The sequence below is a fragment of the Palaemon carinicauda genome, chromosome 20 (assembly GCF_036898095.1).
Source record: "Palaemon carinicauda isolate YSFRI2023 chromosome 20, ASM3689809v2, whole genome shotgun sequence".
Lineage (NCBI taxonomy): Eukaryota > Metazoa > Arthropoda > Malacostraca > Decapoda > Palaemonidae > Palaemon > Palaemon carinicauda.
The window spans coordinates 26,857,453-26,867,452 of NC_090744.1; positions in this window are offsets into that span (position 1 = coordinate 26,857,453).

A 10,000-nucleotide genomic window follows, 5' to 3' on the forward strand; every position below is an offset into this window, starting at 1 on the left:
GAAAATGAAAATGGAAATGAAAATGTAATGATAATGATAATAATAATGATGATGATGATGATGATGATGATGATGATAATATCGTAACACCACGATGACATTTTCCAAAATAATTATAAAACAATGGAGGAACTAATAGATAAAAATATAGCCTGCATTATATACGATGCAAGTGCAATAAAATGGGCTGCATTTGAATTACAAGGAAGATTTAGGTGAATAAATTGAGAGCTTGCGTTAAATTACCTTCGGGGAAGAAAATAATCCTTTTCGTTACCTTCACGAAACAATAAACTAATTCCAATTCACAAAAAGGCATCATTTCGTATTGTTTTATACAGAATAGATTATTCAAAATAACAGTTCTCGGACAAAATAATAATAATAATAATAATCATAAAAATGATAAAGGCTTTTCAAGACACATACAAAAGTACTTATATATAACTATACAAATTAGTAAGACTTTTCAAGACACTTACGAAAGTACTTATAAATAATCATAAAAATGATAAAGGCTTTTCAAGACACTTACGAAAGTACTTATAAATAATCATAAAAATGATAAAGGCTTTTCAAGACATACATAAGTACTTATAAATAACTATAAAATTGATAAAGGCTTTTCAAGACATACTTAAGTACTTATAAATAACTATAAAATTGATAAAGGCTTTTAAAGACACTTATAAGAGTACTTATAAATAATTATAAAAATGATAAAGGCCTTTCAAGACACTTACAAAAGTACTTATAAATAATCATAAACATGATAAAGGCTTTTCAAGACACTTACAAAAGTACTTATAAATAATTATAAAAATGATAAAGGCTTTTCAAGCCACTTACAAAAGTACTTATAAATAATTATAAAAATGATAAAGGCTTTTCAAGACACTTACGAAAGTACTTATAAATAATCATAAAAATGATAAAGGTTTTTCAAGACACTTACAAAAGTACTTATAAATAATTATAAAAATGATAAAGGCTTTTTACTTATAAATAATTATAAAAATGATAAAGGCTTTTCAAGAAACTTACAAAAGTACTTATAAATAATTATAAAAATGATAAAGGCTTTTTACTTATAAATAATTATAAAAATGATAAAGGCTTTTTACTTATAAATAATTATAAAAATGATAAAGGCTTTTCAAGAAACTTACAAAAGTACTTATAAATAATTATAAAAATGATAAAGGCTTTTTACTTATAAATAATTATAAAAATGATAAAGGCTTTTCAAGAAACTTACAAAAGTACTTATAAATAATTATAAAAATGATAAAGGCTTTTCAAGACACTTATAAAAGTACTTATAAATAATTATAAAGTGCGAAGGTACATTTATATTTTTCGTATATATCATAAAGTTATGGTGGCCTACTGGAAACATCCCTGCCTGCCAATCTACTGGAATGGGGTTCGAGTCCTGCTCAAGCTCGATAGCTAAGGGGAGCCTATAGGTCTCAGTAGCCATTGCTTGGCCCTCCCTGGTCCTTAGCTTGGTGATGATCATATGTATATATGGTCAATCTATAGGGTATTGGCACTGTCCCTTGTCTCTGCCATTCATGAGCGGTCTTTATAACCTTTAAACTATTTTTTATAACCTTTAAACTTTTTTTTATAACCTTTAAACTATTTTTATAACCTTTAAACTTTTTTATAACCTTTAAACTATCTTTTATAACCTTTAAACTATTTTTTATAGCCTTTAAACTTTTTCTATAACCTTTAAACTACTTTTTATAACCTTTAAACTTTTTTAAAACCTTTAAACTATTTTTTATAACTTTTAAACTATTTTTTTTATAACAAGAAAGAAATATTTTCTTAATGGATGAAAAATTTCCACTTAATGGAAAACGAATGCAAATTCTCAATGTAAAACTCCGGTTTCTAAAAAAAAAAAGTTTTTTTATCCTCCCAATTTCATAACAACAACAGAATTTCTTAATAGGATAACTAAATCTACTTTATTACATAGACAAAGGCTCCCACACATCCTTTGGAGAAAGGAGGGACATGGCATTAAAGGAAGATGAAGGTATATTTAAGAAAAATTAAGATATATTCTTAAGAAAGATGAAAATTGATTTTGTTAAGAAAGGTGAAGATACATTTGTTAAGAAAGATTAAAACAGATTTGTTAACAAAGCTGAAGATATATCTGTTAAGAGAGATGAAGATATATTTGTTAAAAAGATGAAGATATATTTGTTAAAAAGATGAAGATATAATTGTTAAGAAAAGTGATAATTTATTTGTTAAGAAAGATGAAGATATATTTGTTGTAAAATTAACACTTTACCTAGATATCTTTAGAGGTCTATTAATCACACACACACACACACACACACACACACACACATTTCTAATAGATTACATTTCGATGTTCTTATGTAGGAGAACACAAACACACAAACGCATGCACAAAGATTTTACATATCACAGTATCAGTATAAAGGTGCTCGAAAATGGTACACGGCAAATATCTCTATACGCGCCACTAAGTCCCACAGTTCCACAATGTTCATCACTGTAACATAATGGAACATTCTGCGTCGTTAACAAGTCTGAACAGTAAATCATTTATCATTTTTACTAGATAAACTACAATCCTAGTTGGAAACTTAGGATACTATAAGCCAAAGGGCTCAAACAGGGACAATAGTCCAATGAGGAAATAAAATAAGGAATCAGAAACAATAGTGTGCCAGAGTGCACCCTCAAGCAAGAGAATTCTAACCCAAGATTATGGAAGAACATGGTACAGAGGATACGGCACTACCCAAGTCTTAAATAACAATAGTCTGATTTTCGAGTGTCTTTCTCCTAGAAAATATGCTTACCATAGCTGAAGAGTCTCTTTTATACTCACCCAATGGATGGTAGCCATTGAACAATACTGTGCAGTGGTTAGTCCCTTTGAGCGAAGAAGAATTTTTTGGTAATCTCAGTGTTGTCAGGTGTATGAGGAAAGAGGAAAATGTGTAAAGAATGGGCCAGAATATTCGGTGATGTGTATGCAAAGGAAAAATGAGCCGTAACCAGAGAGAGGGATCCAACGTAGTTCCATCGGACCAGTCAAAGAACCCAATAACTCATTAGCGGTAGTATCCCAACGGAGAGGCTGGTTCAACACGTTCTTGGTATATCATCTTTACGTATTTTGAAATATTCTGAGCTATAAACCGTTTACAGATCCTGTAATATTCTAATCTAAAATCAATTTAGTGGATCCTGAAATATTCAGCTCTGTAAAACAATTCTACAATATAATGAGATAAAAACGGTTTCTACAGATCCTCTAATATTCTGCAATGTAAAACCGCTCTGCAGATCCTGTAATATTTTAGATAAAAACAGTTCTACAGATTCCTGTAATATTCTCCATTGTAAAACCGCTCTGAAGATCCTGTAATATCTTAAATAAAAACAGTTCTACAGATCCTGTAATATTCTGAAACAAATAGTTCCAGAGAACCTGTAATATTATGCTCTGTAAAATACTGTTCTACAGATCCTGTAATATTCTTCTCTGTACAACAGTCCTACAAATCCTGCAATATTTAGACCTAAAAGCACCTATGGATTCAGTAATATTCTGTTTTTGTAAAACACTTTTACAAATCGTGTAACATTTCTACGGCGCTATTCAAATCATTATACTCCTGTTTCTTTTAATCAAGATGGAATTCAAAACTCGGGAATTTCTCTACTGCCACAAAGGAAAGGATATATTGACATAAAAATAAGTGAGTAAAAGATGGACGGAAATACACAAATAACTCTAGTGGATTTTACTCCGAGTAGAAATGAAAAAATGAAAAAAATGAAAAATGTCATCAACGTTATTAAAATGAATAAGCGCGACCAGAGGCGATGGATGAAAGAAGAAGAACAAGAAGAAGAAGAAGAAGAAGAAGAAGAAGAAGAAGAAGAAGAGAGGAGGAGGAGGAGGAAACTAATTGAGAAAGAACGACACTAGATGGAAGATTAAGAATATTCGTTTAAAAGATAGACTACACCTTTTAAGAATCATATATATATATATATATATATTGTACATATCTATAAATGAATATAATATATATATATATATATATATATAATTTATACATACTGTATACAGTATATATATATATATGTATATATATATATATATATACATATATATATATATACATATATATAAATATATATAAACAATTATATACATGTATACATATATGTGAGTGTGTGTGTGTTTGTGTGTATACACATATCAATAACAAATGCAGCCATTCTAGTCCACTGCAGGACAAGTTATCGTCGCTCAAAAAGGCCTTTACTGAAGTTCTTTAGAAGCCATTATGATAAAACACTGATATATATATCAACACAATTGGACGAACTGCAATTACATCTCCGTTTGCTCTTTTCCATTCCCTATTATGGGCAACATTCTAATAGGAAAAAACGACATCGGAATAAAAAAGATTAAAAGAAAGGAAATTGAAATGTATGTTTTGTATATCAAAATGTTAACACTTTCTAATTAATATTAAAAGCATTAACCTCCAAGTATGAAGAGTTCTGGTGATATTAAGAATGACAAAAAAAATATGTTTATGATGATGATAATGGTGATAAATCTTTTATCATCATTTCTCGTTTTAATCATCCTTCCATTTTCATGACTTTTTTTTTTATTTTTTTTTACAAAGCAAACATTAAAATTCCAAAAATATATAAGAGAATATACATAAATCTACAAAGTTATGTTTTTCACACCAAAGCAAATTGTAGTATTGGTAACTTCTTTTCTTGAAAATGAAATTTTTTTTTTTTTTAGTGAAAATAACCTAAACAAACAATACCTAAGACTGTAATAAATTCAAAATTTTCAGAGTTAATAACTTTTTTCCTATCGAAATATGTCTATTATGAATGGTAATAAGATGCTAAACATAACAAGGCAAAATAATCATTCCCTTCCTCCAGAATACAACCAAGATCCTATCTCTCGAGAGGCGACATTCACATCACTAAATCTACAAAAAGGGCTCCAAGGCAAAATATACATATATACATATATATATATAAATATATATATATATATATGCATTATATATATATATATATATATTACACCTTCGTGAACTCTTCTTCCTTTACATCTATATCTATGCACACACACACACACACACACAAAATACAAAGTTGTTTTCCTTAACAAGGTTTTAGAAAGAAAAAAAAGAGACATATATACATTATATATATATATATATATATACATTATATGTGTATATATATATATATATATATATACATATATATATATATACACAACCATAAATAAATCATTTAGCCAATTAGCATTTCATTTATAATTCACGACATAAAATACCTAAAATTTCAGAATACAAGACATGAACACATAAATGCATATTGAAGCTCAACAATATTAAATATGGACACATAAATGTAATAATTCCATTTGCACGAGATAAAATAATATAGAACAACGTCTTACAACGAAAAAAAAAGAAATCGGCCGGAAATAAAAGTAAAACGCTAGCGATGTTTTCCTTCCGGCAAAGGCAAACACCACACAATTCTGCTATAAATAAATATTAAATGCATGCATATCGAGTATGAAAACTCTTGTGTCTAAATTACATTAGATGAGAGTAATAATAAACTATGTAATCATATCATAATCAAAGTGGGATTTATCTCATAATTCTGAATTTGTTTGTTTTTAGATGAAATATAGATGAAATTATATACTACAATGTAAATTGCTAATATGAAATTATCGTAGAAGTGCCCCGGAAATGAAAAGTCAGATGAATTGCTTTCTAAAGCCCTGTCCACACGATCGAGCATGCCCGACGGGCAAACAGTGATACCCGACCACAATAGTTAGTAAGAATGAGGGTTGATGACGTCAGAAGCGGGTAAACTAAAGGCAGGGATCTGGCAACACTTGTGTGATGCCAGATCCATGTCTGTGGTTTTCCCGCTTGTGACCTCATTAACCCTTATTCTTACTAACAATTGTGGTCTGGTATCACTGTTTGCCCGTCGGGCATGCTCGATCGTGTGGACAGGGCTTAAGACGATATGCCCTCCTCTGCAATGTCTTTTTACCAGCAGCATTGGGATACTCGAGATCGAAATAAGATGAGATATCTTTGGTTTAAGGTTTAAAGGTCGCTCATGAATGGCAAACACTCCAAAATCAAACGATTGTTCTCTAGTATTGGGTAGTGCCGTAGCTTCTGTACTATGGTCTTCCACTCTCTTGGGTTAGAGTTCTCTTGCCTGAGGGTACATTCGGCCACGTTGTTCTGTTTTGTTTCTATTCCTCTTGTTTTGTTAAAGTTTTTATAGTTTATATAGGAGATATTTATTCTAATATTGTTATCTTCTTAAAAATTTTATTTTTCCTTGTTTCCTTTCCTTACTGGGCTATTTTCCCTGTTTAGAGCCCTTGGACTTAAAGCATCCCGTTTTTCCAACTAGGGTTGTAGCTTAGTAAGTAATGATAATAATAGTAATAACAGTGGCACTGCCCTAGCTAGCAGGACAATGCCCTCGAGACTGATCATATTGCATTTGCTCAGCGACTAAGCCCCTCTCTCCATCCAGCCAAGGACCAGGGAGAGTCAAGCAATGACTGCTAATGACTCAGCAGGGAGACCTATAGGCTCCCGCAAAAACCCCCATCCTTAGCTCACAATGATGGCAAGGCTGCAGACACTATCCAGCTTGAGGCGGGACTCGAACCCCAGTCTGGCAGAACGCCAGGCAGGGACGTTTCCAATAGGTATAACATGATACTCGAAAGTGGGAGACTTCTCATTGTCGATTTCGCTTTGGGCACATTTGTTTACTAACAGTTTTTTATGACTGGCCAACAGCAGTCATAGTGCAATTCCTACTTGGTAAACCCCCCCCCCCCCCTGACAGTAAGGCATTGATTGACAATGCCCCGCTCTTGGGTGTAATATATATACTAAAACAAGTAAATAAATAAATAAATAAAAACAAAATATTTGAGGCTCGAGGTGGGGATGGCAGGTCCATACTTACCTAGGTGCTTGGAAAGGATGTTTGGTGTTACGAATAATCTCTCGAAGGGAGGATTATTATGGGTGTCTTAAGAGCTTGAAATCATTACGATGTTAAGAGTAGCAAAAGTATTAATTTTCATTATCATCATTAAGTTCTTGTTATGTAATCCATCAGTCATGTAAATGTCAGAAATATAAACTGTAGTGTGAGAAAAAAAACTAATGCGTTGTGTTTTATAATGACGTTGTAGAAATTTGATGCAGGAATAGTGTATAGTTGCGCAAAGATTCAGAGCTTAATAAGCTCCACCTCCTGATGACGTCATATCCAATATGAAAACAATATGATTGGTTATGACGTCATCAAGGGGTTGTGCTTATTTCGGCCGGAATCTCAGCAACCACTAAGCTCCACCTCCTGATGACGTCATATCCAATATGAAACAATATGATTGGTTATGACGTCATCAAGGGGTTGTGCTTATTTCGCCCGGAATCTCTGCAGCCACTAAAGAAGAGTTGACGTGGCATTTACAGATAAGAAGTGACGTCATTTGAAATGAGTTTTACTTCCGAAATTATGTTTTATCTTAGTTAAAATGGATTTCTTTTAATAACTGTTTTAGGTTTCTCTTGCTTGAGGGTACACTCAGGTACAATGTCCTATCTCATTTCTCTTCCTCATGTTTTGTTAAAGTTTTTATAGTTTATATAGGAGATACTTATTTTAATGTTACTGTTCTTAAAATATTCTATTTTTCCTTGTTTCCTTTCCTTACTGGGCTATTTTCCCTGTTGGAGCCCCTGGGCTTATAGCATTCTGCTTTTCCAACAACGGTGGTAGCTTAGCAAGCAATAATAATAATAATAATAATAATAATAATAATAATAATAATAATAATAATAATAATTTTACTATCAGTGAACACGTCATATGAATTCTGAAGAGATTTTCGTTCGGATTATTACTATTATTATTATTATTATTATTATTATTATTATTATTATTATTATTATTATTATTGCTTTCTAAGATACAACCCTAGTTGGAAAAGCAGGGTGCTATAAGCCCAAGTGCTCCAACAGGGAAAAATAGTCCAGTGAGGAAAGGAAACAAAGAAAAATAGTCCAGTGAGGAAAGGAAACAAAGAAAAATAAAATATTCCAAGAACAGCAACATCACCAAAATAAATACCTCCCACATAAACTATAAAACCTTTAACAAAACTAGAGGAAGAGAAACAAGATAGAATAGTGTGTCCGAGTGCACCCTCAAGCAAGAGAACTCTAATCCAACAGAGTGGAAGACCATGGTACAGAAGCTATGGCACAACCCAAGGCTAGAGAACAATGGTTTGATTTTGGAGTGACCTTCTAGAAGAGCGGCTTACCATAGCTAAAGAGGGGGGGGGGGTAAGGGGGTATTCTTAGAGTGTCATTAGAAAAGATATCAAGGGGCTTTAAAATGAAGCTTCTGATGCCTGTTTGTTTGCATAAACAGAGAATATTTATGAGTTAACAATACAGCTTTATTTTTTCATCTTTGATAGATAACCCCCAAAATAATTACATAATTCTCTCTCTCTCTCTCTCTCTCTCTCTCTCTCTCACCTTGCTATGAATATCAGAAATATGATGACATGAACGATGCAACTTTATACTCTCTCTCTCTCTCTCTCTCTCTCTCACCTTGCTATGAATATCAGAAATATGATGACATGAACGATGCAACTTTCTCTCTCTCTCTCTCTCTCTCTCTCTCTCTCTCTCTCTTTCTCTCTCTCTCTCTCTCGACCTGAGTCCTCCGAAACCTCCCCTCCCTCTCTCACTTCCTTTTCTATTGCCACCCCCTTCCCCCCTCTCCCCCTCTCACTCTCATTCCTAAATTGAAGTCTGTTGTTGTCCCTTGGAAGCAGCTCTTGGGCAGGAGGCAGAGCAGGGCAGGGAAGGTGGGCAATGGGAGGGGGAGCTCACGCCCCCTGGAAGCTGCGTCCGGGGGCGGGAGGGGTTTATTTGGAAGGACAGGCGACCGAGAGCCCTTGAAGGCAGCCACGAGTTGCCACCAATTAACCAAAAAAGACCTCATCTGGGCCTCGCCTTATGCTGAGGGCGACCCCACTTCGAGGAGGAGAGAGAGGAGAGAGAGAGCTCTTGGGAAGGGTCTCTCTCTCGCTCTCTCCCGGTGAGAGGTGGGATGAGAGGAGAAGGAGGAGGAGGAAGAAGAAGAAGGAGAGGTAAAGGAGGTGAGAGGTGAAGGATAAGGGAGAATTGCTTGGGAAAATGGAGACAGAGAACGTAATGAAAAGAAAAACGAATGACCATAAGAAAAAGGAAAGAGCGAATGAGGAGGAGGAGGAGGTAGAAGGACGTGAGAGAGAGAGAGAGAGAGAGAGAGAGAGAGAGAATGAATATGAGGAAGATGAAACGGAGAAGGATGAGGAGAGGGAAGAATTTCTTGTTAAAAGAGAGAAACAGAGAGGCGTGATAAGGAAGAAAATGAATGACTATGAATAACAGGAAACGGCGAAAGACGGAGTTAAGGATTATGAGGAGAAAAATTTATACCTACGAAGAAGAGGAAACGAAAGAGGAAGAGGTTGGAGGAAAAGAAGAGACGAAAAGGAGGAGAAGCCTTGACGGGGTGAGAAGCAGTGAGTAAGAGGAGACAAATGACGAGATGGAGTAAGCGGAATATGAGTTGATGAAGATGGAAGAAAAGAAGGTGAAGGATAAGGAAGAGGGAAGGAAGAAAAAGGAGAAATAGAGGAAGCGAAGATGACAAAAAAAAGAAGAGTTGGAAGAAGGAAGATGATGAAAATGGAAAAGAAGAGATGAGAAATCAAGAGAATGAAGTCAATGATAAGAGGAAAATTTGACTAGAAAGAGAGGTGAAACAGAGAAACTAAAGGAAATAAAATAAAAAGTTGTAA